Below are 18,580 nucleotides of genomic sequence, written 5' to 3'. Positions count from 1 at the left end.
TGAAGGTAAGTGCAATTAAGGCAACTCAGAGATAATCAAGGGGGGATAATGGATATGGTTCCTTGCTTGACAAAAGAGTCATGCTACATTGCTTTCTGGTTCTGCATTAAGCACTTGGCAACATCCTGAGCCACGGGAGGGCACTTTTGATTAGCTCTGGGCTACTTACTTACCCTAGCTCTTGCTTCTGCTGAGTTTGTCACAATAGCTTCTCTGCCGCTCAAGACTAAGAGGCTAGGGCCTTATTGATTCTGCAGGCTGCTTGGAGGAAAAAAGAAGACAGTGTTTTTAAGCAAGCCGGAAAGATTTTTAGAAAGAACCCTCTTCTTTATTCCGTGGCATCTTACAGGAAATTAGCACTGATGTCAGCTGGTGAGGATAGGAACTGTCCCTGCTTGGTGTATTGTTGAGGAGCACGTCCTCCAACTCATGCCAGCTGGCTGGGTGGAGGAGGGCACAGAGAGAGGAGGAAAAGCTGTGCCCATGCCAGGAGCGTGGGAGACAGGTTTGTCCCTCTGCAGGTGTCGGACCTAAGGGGAGCCTATCAGGCTGCTGCTCTTCTTTTCAGTCTGTATTCACTTCTAGAGCCTCAGCTACAAGGGGTAAAAAAAAGAAACTGCTCCAACCAGCAGAGTCACAGAGCTACTGAACAGCAAGAAAGGTTTTTCCAAAACACTGATGCCAACACCCAGCAAACCTGCCAACCCTGCCGTTTTAAGGGACTTTAGATTGATGAGACTTATGGAGAGATAGGTGTATGTAAGATACGAAGAGAGGAAGAAGAAGAAACAAGCAAATCAGAATTTAAACTTGGACAGATTAATTTGAACAGGAAGTACAGAGAATTAAAAGGGGAAGTATACCTTCTGTAAGGGCTTTTAGTTCTGTAGCAGAGTATTACCCAGCTGTGGCTCAGCAAAAAGAAAATATTCCTTATAATATTGCAATTGTTCCAGTGCATTTTTACTTTTTTTCTGGAGCATCTAATGCTCACCTTAGAGACAAAAGTGCATATACCATGATGTGATTCACTTAAAGCACATCATTATATTGTACTCACTAATGTAGTATGAGATTACCCTTCAGAACAGCAGTAAGCAACATGACTAAGAGCTGTCATATTTATTTTCTCATCCACTCCCCGCAGAGGAGTATGTGTGCAATGAAGCATTGTGTCTTATTTATTCATTTACTTTGATATTTCCCCTATGTTTATGTAAGAAGTGTAGATTAAAAAAAGCACTTTGTACTTGGAGAAGAAACCAGTAGTTTGTGATGGTCCCTTCTTCCTATGGGATTCAATGTTCCAGTCTTAGGTTGTTCTCCCTATCAAACCCTCATTGTGCTAGAGTAATAAAGTTATTGATGGTGGTCTAAATTTAAGAGCTTTACGGAGTCTTTCAGCTGCTCCCAAATCCAGCTTTTGTAGGCCTTTGAAATAAAGAGCAGGACCCTGGACTAAATTACAAAAAACAAACAAACAAACAAAAAAAAAAAAAAAAAAAAAAAAAAAAAAAAAAAAAAAAAACAGAGGAAGCCAGTGTAGCCTGCGGAGAGCAGGCTGAGCCTGCTTGTTGCTAAGAAAATGCAGACTAGTTTTGCACACCTTTGAGGGTGCTGCTGTACGCCACCTGGGAAGTGATATAGATGAATTGCTGCCACTGCCTTCGGGTATCTTACGTCAAGGTGGTAAGCAAAGGTCACAGCCACTGTTGTAGAGAAGGGCAGCAGCACTCCTGTTGGAAGGGTAGCAATATGGCTGTGTCAGCTTGGGAGCTGTTATTGACCTTCCACAGAGGCACAACAATGCATAAATGTTAATCAGGATGCAACTGAGACTTGTGCCCTCTTCTTTCAGCTAGCATATGAATGTAGCACATCTGATAAGCTAGGTCCCTGTTTGCATGTGGATGCTGAAGTTGATCTAGATGAGAAATAATCATGTGGGACTGGACAGTAGTGAGATGGAGGTATGGTTTCCCATAACCACTCCTTTAGTGCCTTGAGCCAGAAAAAAACAGTGTTAGTATCTTCCCCCTTTACAACAACCCTTGTACAGCAGATAAAATCCTCTTTGAGCACTACATCTTTTCACTGAGTAGAAGGGAAGAAGGTCACTAGGTCATTACAGAGACTCATTTACACATCATAAGCCTCTCCTCTGACAGGTGGTTAAGGGAGCATAAGAAGGCTTACTGAAATGTGTTATGTTCAGTAACACAGGTTACTGAAATGTGCATGCAGGGTTGTGGTTCTATAAGAAATTTGCAGTGCACTGTAATTTAGGGGTTTCATTCTTCAGGTTGCATGAGCTCGCACATTGGCAGAGGTGCACAGACACATAGACATGAACACATACAGACAGTATTTATGTCATGAATTCGTCCATGCCTTGTCCTTATCCCAGTAGGTAGCTCCAGCTTGTTCTACTGTTCCCCGCTCGTGATTTCATACCTACTGTAGTCTCTCAGGACACAGCTTTCTCTTTTCCACATTTGTATTACACCTGTACAGCTGCTACTGATGCTTTGTGTGGCACAGGTAAACTCACACTAGGTTTACTCATTGATAAGCAATTTTTGTTGAACAATTCTCTCCAGGAGGCATATTCAGGCTTTCTAAAGGATGCCCTACTTTATCAAAAGAGGGCTGAGGGAAAACGTTTTGGATTTCCCATCATACTCTGCTAGGCCATACTCACTCAAGTGGGAGAGAGATTCAACATCAGTCCCTAAAGCTGCCATTTGCTGCCCCTGGGATGTTGGCTGTGCTGCTCTTCCTCGGCTGCACTGCAGCTTGGCAGAGTGCTGGTGTCAGCAGGAGCACCAGATCACTGTATGATTTGACCACCAAATCACATACTTTTCTCTGCCAACATCATTTTTTTAATTTCCTTCTGAGTGGAAGGGACATATAGTGTAGCTAGTTTCAATTCCCTTGGGGCCTTGAATCTAAGTTTTCATTCAGGAAATGAATCATGACAACCCTGCCTTGTCGTAGGGCAAAAACAAACAGTAAGGTATTTCCCTTTAATGAACAAAGCCAACAAATAAATGTTCCTGTGAGGAACTGGGAATAGAGGGAAGAGAACTATATAGGCTGGGTGGGATGGAAAAGGACAAGAAATATGACAAAAGTAAGGAAAATAAAACCGATGACAGGAGGAAGTGCTTCAATGCTACCTCACCTGGCAGTGCAAGCCTCATGAGGTTCACAATTAAAGAAAGGGGATGTAGCCAAAGATTCAGATAAGATGACAAAAAGTCCTGAAGGCTTAGGAAAGGAATGAAAGGGAAATTTCAAAGCAAAGGCAGAGAAAGAAAAAGGCCCCTGAAAGAGAAGATGATGGCAGACTGACAGTGTCTCTCGGTGCTGCTGATATGCCTTAAAGTCCCCAGAGCTGGGACTGAGGAGGCATCGCATCAGATTCCTGGCAGAAAGGACTTGTAATGTCACTCACAGGCGGCCTTCGAACTGATCAAAGAGTACCACTGAAAACACACACAAAAGTAAGGAGTCCAGGAGAGAGCGGGTCGCCTACAGGCAACACCTTCAGCATAAGATATACGGTAGACCATAAAGCAGAAGGCAATTGCTTGAGGTTTCTGTAGCCACAAGAGACATCCTCCCCATAACTAACAAGAAATGATGACACTGTCTAAGCCCTCCTTATTCTTCTGGGGTATAACTATACTAGCAGCTTCAATTAGAACTATCATATTTGATATAAATATTTGCATCTGCATAATTCCTCTCCCTAATCATACTGGAGACATAAGGAACTCAGCAGCAATTGCTTCAGGCCACGTCTTTGCTTCAGCTTTCACAAGAAAATGGCAAGTACAGTTGCAGCCTTTGTAACCAGCTGCCACCCACTTACTCGGGCGCTTGCCAAAAAGAATAAAAAACAGTGACTCCCAGACATCCTCACTTCTTTATTAGCTAAAAGGAACTCTAAACCCCCCTCTATTAAATTCATACTGAAAGAAGCTAAACCTTGGTACATTATTAATATGCTCAAGAGAAAAAAACTTGGCAATCTGTCACCTTCTTATACATCTAGGGCAGGAATTTCCTTCCCTGAAATAATCTCCTTTTCAACAAGGCAATGAAATTTGTTACAATTAACCAAAAGAAAGGAGGGAGGATCAATGTCAGAATTTCATGAGCCACAGAGTTCATTGTACAAGTCATGAAATTATCTTGCAAATGGAAATGAAGTATTCTGTAGAAACTGGGATCACTGCAAATGAATAAAGGACAGCCCTTGCCATCCTTTATCACTGATGAGTGAGCTAATTTATGGTTTGATTTAGTTTTTCTAATAAAGAACCAACAATGATTCAGCAAACATCATGTATATACGAAATAAGGTGAAAGAGAGAACCTCAGAAATAAATATGACTTCTATTAAAACTAGCTCACTTCAAAATCTGCCTGGCTCCCTGGACTTCCGTGAAATTACTCCTGATACAGATAGACATAAGGAAACATAGAACCCAATTACTGCTGTTGCAAAGGGCCGGATGTAGTGTCATTCTGGGCAAGGAATGAAGAAGAGTTTAGTTTGGGGTTCGTTATTGTCCTCCTTGCCCCTCAATTCAAATGACCTCTTATGTCAAAGTTCTCATCAGGCAGCATCCAAACCATCTGAAAAAAACTGCAAGAAGCATTCTAGTCCTGCTGACTGTCCCACATCTTTTCTAGCCTAGGAAAAAAAAAAAAAAATAGTAGCATGTTAATGCACTTATGAATTCTTCAAGGACACAAGCTATACAGCTAATGCCTAGAAATTGGGAGTGGGATGATAGAGGGAAGGATGAGTGTCTGGCACAGTCATGTACTGGTAGTGAAGTGTCCCTTGCTTCGTTAGAAAATGTGCAATTACAGCTGAGCAGGAAAAAAAATAATGGAGCGTGTTTGTTTATTGGAATTTATGGGATGTTTGGTGACTGGAGGATTTGGATAATATGACAGAGGAAAATCATGAGCAGACATTGCTGAGAAGTAGTTATATGAGAGAGTTGTGGGAATGCAGGAGAAGGTCTGGGAATTAAATGTCCTTATAAAATTCCCCAAGCAGAGCTGCTCTCAGTATCTGTGCTAAGCTCCAAGAAATGCATATGACTGATTTCTAAAGAATGCAGTGCCCAGCACAGTGTGACTAACCTGCATCCCCTTGTTTCTTGCTGGCCAAACGACCACTCAAATGCACAGTTTGCTGTGAAAAACAAAATCCTTGGCTGGCACAGAGCTGGCACCAAGATCCAGCTAAGTCTTGTGTGATGGGACTGCTCTAACAGCTTCATCTAGCTGGCTGGTGTGGATTACAGCAGCAGTTCCTTAACAGTGAACCAGACTTCAAACTGAATGCAGAAGTGTCTCAGTAAGACTCTTGTGTGAGAGGTCCCTTTGCTCATCATCTCTCACCAGGAGATTTTCCTTTTCCCGTGCACAGAAAATAAAAGCTTAAAAAAAAATCTTGAGCTTATCCCTTAGCTTCTTGATACGCCCTATTCTATTCTAAATTGATATGTACCAGCCAACACACTTTTGAAAATGACCAATATTCAGAAATCCAAGGAAAACATTAAGAAGCAAAGGATTGTAATGGACTGCAACATTTTGACTTAATTAAAAAAAAAAAAAAAAAAAAAGAAAAATTAAAAAAAAAAAAGCCTGGAAGTACCTAGGTTTCTTATCATTTCCTTCTGTAATGAATCAGAAAGCCTATTCACACAGACAAAATGCATATTGCAAAATGACAACTCAGAGGGGATGTGAGCTGTGATGAATGAGGCTGAGGATTGCCTCGTTTATTAAAGCCTACTAAATATATGAACCGATTTCTCTAAATATATTTGTTTAAGTACCTAGGATTCTCTGAAACATCTTTTTCTCTCTTTTTCTCTCTATATGTATATATATTTTGTATGTATATATATTTTATATATGTATTTTATATGTATTTTGTATGTATATATATTTTATATGTATATATATTTTATATGTATATATATTTTATTATATATATATTTATATCAAGCTGTTTTTTTTGAGGTGGGTATAGTTACTTTTGGGGATGTTTTCTTTAAAGCTTTTGAACTGACTGGAGCAAAATCACTCTCAGGACTTCTAATTGTTTGGTTGGTTGGTTGGTTGGTTTTTTGTTTGTTTTTGTTTTTGTTTGTTTTATTATTATTAGTGTTGTTGTTTGTTCCTTAATAAGCCTGGTATCCATTCCACATCTTTGTTTCCCATCTATAAAATTGAGGTAAGGTTTAAGATACCTTTTTAAAGCACTTTGAGATTCTCATGTTAAAAAATAGCCTTTGCTGCTTACTTAGGCGTTATTTTAGCACCTATTATAAATCCTTTTGGATTTGCCTTTATGTTAAGGTGGTATCAGGAAAGCAAAAATCTGCAACAACCACTTATATAGGAATCAGATGAATTCAGCAGTATCTACTGAATTTTCTAATAACCCCAGTTCAAATATCTGACAGAGTTGGAACTATAACACCTACTTTGGAAATAAGCAGGAATCTCTGAATCCTGCAACCAGAAAAAAACGTGTCTTCCACAGGACTCATCTCCTGCTGTAATATTAGCACCTTTACCTTGTGTCTTTAGCAATGTAAAGGGAAAACAACTTTAGAAGCAGATGGACGGTGTGACAGTCAGATGTGTCAATATCCTGACTCAAGAGAATATGAGGTCATAATTAAGGTTTTGCTTTAGAGCACGAGTTTTAATAGCATAGCTATTGTTCCTGTTATTTGTTTCAAATAGAAATCAATAACTTGCAGGGAACTGACAGTAGTGACAGGTATTGAAATGACAAAAACTACTGGAGACCTCTAACTTTTGTTTTTCTGTTATAAAAGGTTTGGATAGTCTCAGTGTATCATAACACAACTCTCTTTATCCATCCAAGAAAGATGAAGTAATGTGCAAACCAATTAATAATAATAATAAAGATGTTAAAGGTGCAGCATGATGCTAATGTACAACCTAGTTGCACAATACATGTTCTCCTGTACAGATTTCATTTCCTGTTTTTTGTTTTTGTTTTTTTTTTTTTAAAAAAAATTATTTTATTTTATTTTATTTTTTGTTTGTTTTTGTTTTAGTTTTGTTTTTCACTTCACCTGCTCACTGCTTTATTTAGAAATAGTCCATTTTTATTTTTTTTATTCCCCATTCTTTCTGTGTTTCTGATATGAGTGAAACAGTAAGTATTACTAGAAGATATGGGAATATAACAATACATCTTTACTGGAGCTACAGCAGAGTTAGAGACCTTGCATCAACACTTCTATCAGTCTCTTAGAGTTTAAAACCAGTGCTTCAGCTTGTATAGTTAGTTCAAAAGACTGCAAATGCGAAGTTTACAGAAGTGTATGACAGTGATATATTTGCCAGTAGCAAATTAGTCCAAGTGAGTTGTAAAGCTTGCACTGACAAATATAATTCTTAGCAGGTTTTGAACTGTCTCCTCTAGGCTATGATTAATTTCATTTGATATACTTAAAGTTAAGGGGAAAAAAGTGTAATAAGGCACTCTGTCAATCATAAGTTCTAGAACAACAAAAAAATAAATCAGATTAAGTGATCTTTCCATACTGTGGACATGATTCTCATCTCATTGACATGAGAATGGTTCTGCTCTGATCGTAATCCATACAAGTGGATGAAGACTTAATTTTAACACTAGACACTGAAATTAGACTCTGAGGTATTTATCTCAAATGATCTTTTCCAAAGTGGAGGCTATGTAATAATGTGTTTAAAATTTACCTGTTCCCAAATAATACAAAATACCATACAAATGAAGAAATTATGTGCCTGTAGTGAAATTCCACTACATAGTTAATATGCAAGACTATGAATATTGTGCAATAAAGAGTATTTATGCCATAAATGAAAGATTAAAATAGTAATTTACAGCTAGAATTCTACACTGTTATGGTCAAGTTATGAAGCAAATTGATTCATTCATCATAAAGACCAATTTTATGTGGGAAGGCAACTTCCAACCTAAGTACCTAATAATAGCAAACATCATTAAGATGGCCCAATTGGCTAATGACAATGGGAGTTTCATTAATCCTTGGTGATTAACTTTTTTTTTTTTCTTGTGATGATCCCATCACAAATTTGAATTCTCCAAAGTAGCTTCACCTTTTGATAGCAATAATACTTTTTTAAAGAGAAGAAGTCATAATTTGGGCATCATTTCTCTTCTCTAATTATGTCTGGTCCTCCCGTTTCCCTGCTTTCCTTCCATGCAAGTTTTGCCTACCACTTTCTCATTTGGCTGATTGGCTTCTCAGGTGGGGACACATGGCCTAGCCTTTACTGTGGCAGTGGCTGTCATTGAACTCAGCTGCTGTCCTCCTCAGCTGGCTTATTTGGGACACATTGGGGCAAAGAGAGGAAGGGGAGGAGGTGGTAGTTATTTATTTTGTGCTTATGGGTGAAGTCCTTTCTTTTTAAGGTTCTGCTCATTACAGTTTTCTATGTTTTTTTGTTTCTCTGTGCCTCACTCAGGCCTGTATCTTTGTTATTTTTACATCAGTAGTGTATAATCGCTATTTTTTTTTGTCTGTATTGTTTTTTCCATTTTGTTTTTGAGTCTTGGTCTCTTGACTAATGGGCTGTAGTCCCACTTCCAGCACTCTGTGATCATACCTCTGAAGACAGACAGCTGCAGCCCAGCAGCATGACAGTGAGAATAGCTAACCTCAGCTTGGTGTGGCATCCAAATTTTCTCACAGATTACTGTTTTTATTTTCAGAAGAGGTCTGTGTGAAGGGGTGGCTAGTGTTTTCATGTTACAGAAAGGAGTCTGAAGGAAAAGGGATGGACTGATAAAAAGATGTAAAGATTAAAGTGGTACATTGATGTGACCTTTGGTGTCTACGTCCCAGAGAGACATCTAGAGCTCTAGACTAGTGCCAGTTGGATGGATTTGGGTGCCTGGGACATGGTCCTCAGCCCTCTGACAACAGGCAAATTTAAAAAAATCCATGTGGACAGTTAGATAGCAGGAAATGCTTTCAAATGTGGTATGTCTGAACCTCCACCCTTCTCCGGAGCTTTGCCAAATTAGCTGAGTCTATAATAAATCAACAATTCATTTGGGCTCAGTACTGGAGCCTTCTACTGGAACCTCTTCTAGAAAACAGGTCAGACAGCAGATTTACCAGGAAGGGTAATGGGGTTGCATGTTCCTCAGCGTCAGTCTTCTCAGTTCTGGCTTGAGTGATCTCTTGTAAAGTGGTATGGCTCCACAGGCACCCACGTTTGCTTCAGGGTCTGTTTGTCACTGCTGCTAGCTCTTGGATAAATAAGATTGCAACTTCACTGGGTCAATGATGATGAGAATAACTTCAGGTTAACAGCTAGGGACCTACTCTTTCTTCAACGAAGTCAAGTCACCTGGAAAAGGAGGGTGGAAAGCAGTCCTCCTACTGCTCTGGACTGCTTTTATTTCGGTTATGTGCTGGCTGCACAGGTGCTGCAAGCTGTGGGCTCTGAATTGCCCCGGGTGGACTGGCCTTCTCCCAGATCTGAGGTGAAATAAGATCTCCTCCACGGTATGCCAATTCTTTACCCAGTTAGACTTGTGCAAGGCACTGTTGCTGCTGTTTACTGTCTGATTTTGAGACAAAATGAGGTCTGTCACTGTTTCTGCATCTCGGCAAAATGCACAAAGCATGAGGCCATCCATTCTCTTGGCATCGGATGGCCATCTCAGTGCTGAATAGCTTAAGGGTGACCAGAGTACTTCTTTCTGAGAAGGGAATTTTATACACCCAGCTCAGGCAGTACAATTTTCCACTTGGCATGGCTTTCCTAGGAGTTGCCACCAGTGCCAGCATCTATGTGGGGGCTGGCTCAGGAAAGGGACAGTACTTTATGTAGCCACGTGCAACCCCCTTCAAGCCTTTCTCATCACAGTAGATCTTTTCCAGTCATCCACGGATGCTGTCACATGGGTAACAATGCAAACTAATACTTAGTAATTCTTCTAATTTCTGCGTAGGTTTATAGTGCAGTGGAAAAGTAAGAGCTAACAGAAATAGCTTGAGCAGGCAAAGGGGAGTTGGGCTTCTTGCCACTTCCTCACTATAGCTCCTCCGATGCCTCTTGTTTCTGCTTTGCAATAACCCCTGCTACTCCCATCATGAGAATCCTGATCGGAATATGTCAGTCAATGTGCCAGATGTTACGTTGTGTTATGCCAAATGTGGCCTGAACTGAGTGCAAGTCTGATTTCCTATCAAACAGTTTGACTCCTGTGAGTCAAACAATATTTTTTTTTAAAGAAAAAAAAGGAAAAAACAAGTATGTTTATGTAGACATGACTGATTTGTATGTTGATCAAGTCTGTTGACTTAGCTCCCTACACATGTTAAAAAGCAGTATATCTACTAACCTTTGTTTTTATACAAGTTAACAGTGAGTAGCCTCAAATAATATGAGTGGAAAATAGCTTGAAAAGATTTTTTTTTTTTTTCTGTTGTAAAAGTGCATGGATTTTTGGGGTTGTCTGGAGCAATTTCACAGAAACAAGAGCAGATTAAAGGAGGTAATGACATGTTTGTAATTTCATTCCTAAGGCTCACAGTGTCCTTGCTTCTGTCTAGTTTTCAGCCTGGAGATAAATCAAGGGCTTCAATTTCCAAATCTGTCATAGCGGCTTCACAAATAAAAATGCTGACAAAAAATATCTGCTTTTAAATGGCTACTTGCAAGCACTGACAACTAGCAGTCTATACATCTTTCACCTTACAGGGAAGAGAAGCAGTGTGTATTGCCAGGAAAAATGAAGAGGAGGAAGGCAGTGCTCCTAAAGTTAAAGTAATCTAAAAGTATGACAACAATAAACCACTTACAGTCATGTTCTGAATGCTAGATGAAAATAGATTTCAGGCGGTGTATTAACAGAGCCTCACAGCTGCCTGGCATGGAAAAAATGGCTGTGGAGTTAAATATGAAGTAGAGAGACCGTGTGGACAAGCACAACTCCTTCCCCTGCCTGCTCCCCAGCTGCCTTTGCAGCTGCTGTGGCTGTTCCATTTGTGCTCCACGGTGCCCACCAAGAGGGCTTGTGCATGACTGGGGAGGAGCAGGAAACCAGCACCACAAAAAACAGCACAGATTAGGTTGGCTAATGCTGAATATGTTAGCTGCAGGCTCTTTATTTTGCAGGGTATGAATTCCAATTAAATGGCAGAATTTGAGAAGTAGATAGCAATAGGTAAGTGATGCCGGTTACTCTGCCAGAACCGGGGGTGATGCGGAGCTGAAATGGCAGCTGGGGGATACTGCAGCTGGCAGTGCTGCAGCCTCCCTCAACTCCCTGAACCCCTAGGCATGGCCTCCTGCGGTGTCCTACCACAGACACTGGTGTTCTGGTTACACCTAGCGCCTCCTTTGAGTAAGTCATTGAATTTAGTACTGAGCCTGCAGAGCCATGTTGTGCTCCTGAATGTCTTTTCCTTGCTGCTATTAGAAGCAGGATAAAAGTATGAGCTGAACCACATCCACTGTGCCCAGGCTATCTGGCTTCATGAGAGATCTGACCTGCTTCAGCATGAAGATCAGAGGATAACTTGGTGTGCAGACTTTGGTGCACTGGGTGCAATATCTGAACTAATGTGACTAAAGGTAACCACCCACCCTGTACTCTTTCCAGAGGAGCAATGGCTTGTTATTCCCTGCTAAAGACTGCACTTGGTGCCTTTCAATCATCAAATCTTGACTCCTTAAGGCTTCTGCATGGGGAATCCTAGAGAGGCATGTCCAGCAGCTCCCAGTCCCAGGGAAGGAACAGTACATGCCCTAGGCAGTTGACATGCCCTAGGTGGATTTGCTGTATGCATAAATGTCATCCATATGGTCTGTAGGGTTCACCTGTGTACATGCTATGAGCAGGATCTGGTGGCTGCAGTCCCTGGTCGAGCAGGAACCATGCTAGTGTGCTACACAGCAAGCAAATAGCCAAATGCTGCTGGGATGTGATCCAGCATTTCTGCAGCCTTTGTCAGTGGGCTGGGTTCAAAAACAGTCTGTAGAAGGTGAATGCTCTCATCTTGCTCTTCACAACTTGTGCTTTCAGGTCAAACAAGCCCTGTGAACCTCATGAGTCTATTTTGGCTTTTAGTTATATCACAGTTGTCAAATGAGGGGTTTGGAAAAGTTTTTTTACTTGTACTTGCCACCTTGGAGCCATTGAGAGACATGCCTCAGTAAATAGCTTCTGCTGAATTTTTATATCAGGGAAAGTTTTAGAAAATGAATGCTTTAATCTGTGGATCTGTAAAGTAATCTGTGAATAAGGGCAAAAAGGTTTAGTATTTTTAGGACATGTATGTTCAAAGGACTGTGCACAGTGCTAATGCTCAACCATTAACAAATTGATCTTTGCCCCTTGTGTGTGGTTAAGTAGGAAAGTTTTATGCTCCACATTTTACAGATGGAAAGACTGAGACAAAACACCTTGCTCGAGGCTGCCCAGCGACAGAGCTGGCTTTAGAGCTCAGCATCTCCCCATTTCCTGTGTTGTTCCTCCAGACAGCACTGCTGAACAGGGAAAAAAAAAAAAAAAAAAAAAAAATGGAGACACCTTTTTGTGAGGCTTTAAAGGAATGACCATGGAATAAATACAAGTCAAAACAAAATGCAACCCCAACAGTCCCACTGCATTTTAAGTGTGCTGGGGTCTGCAGAGCAAGACCCCTGCTATTTTGGTAAAACTAACACCAAAGACATTAAGTTTTATTATCAATATCAGATCATTGGTTGTCTCTGTAATCACTGGACTGTGTGTCTGATAAAAGAACATTTGAGAACTGCTAGGATGTTATTATATATAATTGCTCTTTACAATGACTGGATATCTCTAGTGAAAATGAATCAGTGATCTCCACTGTAGCAGAATCTATTAAATAATTGGAGAGCATGGCCAGTATCTTTGATGCTGAAAGGAAGAAATTCAATAAGCAGTCTCATCAGGCTTTTTAACGCAGCAGAAAAAAAGGGCTGCAGGCAGGAACATACTGACACTACAGGTCAGTGAAGGTTTATGGATTTGTATGCCTTAGAAAGGAGGCAAAACCTCTCTGTACAGGGCTGTTGAACCATTAGCTACCTCAGGGGGTGTCAGAATATTGTTGTGTAGCCTTCTAAAAATATAAATGGTAGGGCCAGACATCAAATGTTTCTCCCCTGCCCAGATTTTATGAGAATATCATGCATCCTGAGGAGATGTCGGAACTGTGCTTCAGCTGTTTTGCTGCTTGACAGTGGCACATTATCCTTGGAAGATTCATTTTCACATTTATTAACCCATTTCTACCTCACAGAGTTGCATCTTTCCATCAAAGAAGTGCCTGTTTGTCTTTTAGTTAATAGCTTAGATGTATACGGTGGCCTTCATTATGGAAAAAGCATTGAGCTTCCCCCGCTAGATGGAAGACAGCTGGCAGGTACTTAGTGTATTGCCCTGGGAGAAGAGCACTTGGCTTAGGAAAGCACAAAAAGTCCTTATTCTCTTCTAACAAGAGGTACCCTGGGACCTTTAATGTGACCATGGGGCTGGCTTTCACCAGCTCTTTGGTGAGGCTGGGGGGAGAAACAACAACAACAAAAAACCTGCACGCAGTGCACCTAATGGTGTGCTTTTTATTGGGAAGGCTGAAGGAGCGAAAGGGATCAAGGGGCTTTGGGAGGTTATACCTCCTTAATATTTATGCTGGCCTGTGCTCTTTCTACATCATTTCCTGTAGAAAGAATACTTGATGGAATAGTTAAGAAGATTGGAATAGTTGTGCCCTCTGTAAAGACACATAGTACAAGAGTGTGAAGCACCCCAGCTGCAGAGTTACTGCTTCTGCAGTACCCTGGGGTCAGGTGATATGTGATGGTGGGACAGTGTCACAGTCAGCACCACAGCAGTGTGGTGGCCAGTTTGTGCAGCACAGCTAATGCCTCCCAGATACCTTGAGGAATGAATCAGACCAATTGAAGGAAACTGGCTAAGAGAAAGCAAACATACTCTATTTCTGGAAGGTAGGAAACCTGGTAGGAAAGGCACATGTGGTAACTTGAAGTCCCCTGGGCAGAAAGCTGGCCCAGTTTGTCAGAATGACCAGTACTCAGGGTGAGTGGCAAAGCAGTGAGAAAAGAGGCTGTTGCCAGGGTCTGTGAGCAAGAAGGTGATCTGCTGGAGAAGCTGGAGGGACCTTGGTCTCAATTTCAAATACCTCTGTTGGTTCTGAAGCTGTGTGGCATGGGTTTGGGTGCAAAGAATAGAATGGAGTCAAGCCAGTGTATTCACAGACAGATGTCTGAATACTTCTGAGCTGCAGGCTATTTGTAAAGCTACCGTCTGTTCTTTTGCTTGATATGGCATTGAAAGTACTCTGGAGAGTGTTATGTACTATCCAGATTTATCATGCAATGTCTGCAATATGTCTCAAGGAGTTGTGTTACTGCTGTTCTATAGCAGTCCATGTCTCATACTTTATTCCTCTCAGAAGTCTTAACTCTCTTAACTATAGGGCTAACTTTAGCTGTAAATTTTGCAATTGTAAGTTTTTAACTAGTAATCTTAGTCAAAAGACTCACCTTTAGTGAGACACATCTCCTGTATAACATGATCTAAGTGATTCAAGGGCCATGTTAATATAAAATATCTTATTTTTGTTTTTCTGTTAAACCATATGAGTGTGGGGAAATTCTAAAAGAGACAGATCTATACTATAGAAGTTAATGCTTTTCAGAAGTCTCAAATTAAGCTGGATTAATGTGAAATCATTTTTCTCATAAAACCTTCTCTTCCTTGTCCACCTTCTTCAAGCTCAAGCAAATTAAATAGTGAAGTTGCACACAGATCAAAGAGAATGTTAAACCATAACTTTCTTGACTTTCTCTTTTAGGATCAGTGACTTTTCATCTCAGATGTAGTGCCTTGATTAGCTTGTTCTAACCTCTGTGCTATGCTACAGTATTTCAATTAAAACTGATTTGCAGATTCATAACTCCCCAAAACAGTGAGGAGCTGTAGCCTCCGTGTTGTAGGAATGGACCTTTGCTTATGCTAGGTGATTAAAGAGGGCAAACAGGTGCAGGAAAGTGAGATAATCCAAAAGGGCACATAAAACTTCAAATATTGATTCATGCTTTATGTGCTTCTTAAAGCATCCCTTGCTAGTGTTGGGTTTTCTAGGAAGATGATGAAAGGCTTTTATTTATCCCTATACTTTGCGTTTGAAATTTGCTGGTGAATGCTCAGCCACAACAGAGAGGGGGATCTTTTGTTCAAGTGTGGTTGTGGGTGTGTCTGGAATTTAGAGCTGGGAGTTCATGAGGGTTGAGGCTTCAAATCTTGTCTGATGTGAGACTGTGCAAGCTGACCATCAAGCAGGAAACGGGTGTATCTGGCAGTGGGCTGCTGATTCCTTGCGCTAGTTTGTTTGAAGACGTAATCCCCACTGCTACGCAAAAGGTTCCAAATGCTCTCCAAATAGCATGCCTCAATTATCTCTTCATATTTTTATTGCCTCTCCTGTGCCTTTTAGTCAAAAAAAAAAAAAGTATTTAGTTTCTAATATATATTTAGGTATGTATTTTTTCATTTGAAAGACAATAGCTTCTTTCTTATGAATCCCAATTTATGAATACCTTAAAATCTTGTCTCCCATTTTTACCTGTGTCACTTCAGTGTCATGAAATGCCCACAGCTTTCTGGCTGGAGGTCCCCTTAGTGCTGATATGAGGGCTTCAGTCCTTGCTTCCTCTGCAGCTCCCACAGGAGGCACACATTTGTGTGCATGGTCAAGGAAGAGGCCTCACTCCTGCTCTGCCATTCTTCCACTGTGACAGATTGGAAGCAATGTGATTATTGCCACTTAGAATGTGCCTGAATCTCTCTGTTTTAAGGATGAGAAAAATGGTGTGATTAAAGGCTGCTGTTGCTTGCTTCTGTGCCTCAGCTGCACGCAGCTATTTTGCTAAAAAGGCAGATTGAGGCTCTCAACACCCTGGTGTATGGAAACAATGGCCAAGTGTAATGTGGCTTTTTCTATTCCAAGGAAGGAACTCTCTATGCAGTGATGATTTGGACAGTTTCTTAGAGGTACTTCTCTAAAAACCTGTGCTCTCAGTATTTAAGATATGCACTGAAGTGTTGGTGAGATAAAAAGCAAAGACCTTCAAGGCTTTAAATTGGCTCATTTTATGTTTATGAAGGTTTTCTATATTTAAAAAATTGTCAATTAGAAAGCTTACTGGTATATACTGATACTTCAAAAGCAGTAGAGAGATGTATGTTTCAGACTGTCTGGACTCCTGGGGTGAGTTAGTTTTAAGATTTTGACAGGAAGAATTTCCATTAAGTTCATATAATTAGCACCACAGAAAGGTTTTCTTATTTATTAGAAAAGCTTAACATTTCATTGCACCATTTTTTCTATACTACTTTTAGTCTTGAATGTCTAATCTTTGCTATATTCTCCTGTTGTAAAGTTAATGTTCCCTCCCTATTTATCACAAAGCACCTTGTATTTTCCAATCTAAGTTCCTGTGTTATACATGGTTCCTTTGAGACTTCGTGGTTCTCACTTCTTTTCAGATTACCTAATTTTAAGGACAATATAGTATATGTGAGATTAATAATTTACAGTCACTTCATGTTAGTTTATTAAAATATAAGGAAAATAAAGTACATTCACAACTCTAGGAGGATATCTGTCTGAAAATAAAAAAAAAAAAACATGAGTTGACCTTGCTCATGAGCTGACCTTGGCAACTTTCTGAATGCCATGTAACCAGTCCAATGGCAGTGATGCAGTCCATTGGAGTGGAAAACATGGAGCTGAAATACTATGTGCTCAGTTGATTCCTAGCTCACTGGTATGGTAACCTCAGCTGTTCTAGCTGTCATGAAGTGATCCCATAGCTCCTACAGATTAACCAGTTAGGGTGGGAAGCACTTGGACCTGGGAATGATTTAAGATAAAAGGAGGCAGAGAAGCAACTTTAAGCCCCAAGCAATTAAGAATTTGTTTTTAGACAAATATGATATACAAGATATAAGTAGAATTGTAAGATAGGATGCTATACTGACAGCATTTAGAGTGCTACTGTCAATCTTAGGGAAATGTAGGTTATATGGAGGGATTTGAAGCAAGAGAATGAGAGTGTCTTGCTGACAAGAGGAAGAAGGATTTTTAAGTGTGAGAACTTTGCTCTGAAGAAGATAGCAAGTTTAGAGAAGGAATAGACAGAAAAAAGGAGGATATCTGAATAGTGGTGTCATGCTAATATCTGTTGTGTTTAAGAAATAATGAGCCTAATGACACGTGAAAACTTTTTGAAAAGTATTGCAGGGAGACCTAACAATGTATTTTTCTATGGTTAACAGTACCTAAACTGTACTCTGTGCCCCAGAGCTTGCTTTAATTGATTACAGAATGAGCTATTGCTCTGAATGTATTTGGAGTTTAAACAGAAAGTAATGATCAAATAGTACTGAAAAAGGAAAGGTATTTTAGAAATCACTTTTAGTTTCATAATTTCAAGCTAGTTAAATATGGTACTGTATGACAGTGATATACTCTTGCTTGTGTACTTAGAATCTACTTAGAACTTACCATATTTGCTTGTTTTACTGATTACATTTAAATTCTCTCAGGTTAGATCTGTAAATTAAGGAACAAGAACTGTCTGTATCCTACTATTGTATCAGAACACTAAGCAGTTCTTTACTTGCTGCTTTATTTAAAAAATCTCTTTGCATTTACTTACGCTATTACTGTTTTATGCATTGTCATGGGTAACAGGGTTGAGGATTATTTTAAATATGTGAGCTAGAAATACTTCTGAGCGTGGTGAGAAATCCTTATGAGAGAACTGGGGTATTCTGGAAAGTCAATTTTATTAGTGCCAATTAGCTGTTTAGATGCTTCATGTCGTACCTCTGTATACAATGTCTAGATCTGTCCCCACTTGTTTAGGGAGAGACTTATTCTTTCTTCTTTGTCTCTTCCAGCTCAGCCAGGCGTTACTTATTGAGGAACTGATTCATGCTGTAAAGCCTAATGAAATATCTTCAATTGTTAGGAATGTCTAAAAGCTGAGAGCATGTTAAAAGGGGGCAACAGATGCATCTAAACAGGGAGAGCTGAGGACTTGGTGTCCTGCTGAGGATTTCTGTCTGTGCATCAGAGCCCTTTAAACCCTCTCAGCTCTTTCTGGTAGACTGGTGTAATGAAAAGTGAGGCCAAAGCTTTGCAGCTCAAGTTAAATGCACACTGCTGCTCTATGCTCGTAAGACAATCATTATATCTTAATGGCATATAACAGCCAAGACTATTTTCAGTTGTTCAGCAGTTCCTGTTGAGGGTTAGAGGACTGCAGAGCAAACCCATGCAGCAGCAAACCTCTGAGGAATACAAATAACTTAATCAAGGCTGTTTGCTGCCTGCTGAGTTCAGTGGCTAGTGCAGAATAAAGGACTGGTGTTAGAGCCCTGCATTACTCCCAAGCAGCCTCTCCTTTAGGGATT

At 40.2% G+C, this 18,580-nt stretch overlaps 1 long non-coding RNA gene across 1 annotated transcript in view; it reads left to right on the top strand.

Moving 5' to 3' along the window:
* Positions 1–8,548: 8,548 nt before the first annotated feature.
* Positions 8,549–18,580, top strand: part of LOC118160598 — a 70,554-nt gene continuing 60,522 nt past the window's right edge. Inside the window, exon 1 of the long non-coding RNA XR_004747594.1 lies at positions 8,549–8,731. This is a non-coding gene — a long non-coding RNA (uncharacterized LOC118160598). The remainder of the gene's footprint in view (positions 8,732–18,580) is intronic.

This window comes from Oxyura jamaicensis, chromosome 1, assembly GCF_011077185.1.
Source record: "Oxyura jamaicensis isolate SHBP4307 breed ruddy duck chromosome 1, BPBGC_Ojam_1.0, whole genome shotgun sequence".
NCBI lineage: Eukaryota > Metazoa > Chordata > Aves > Anseriformes > Anatidae > Oxyura > Oxyura jamaicensis.
The sequence above is the reverse complement of the archived record's forward strand: the minus strand, read 5'-3'. Positions and strand labels throughout refer to the sequence as shown.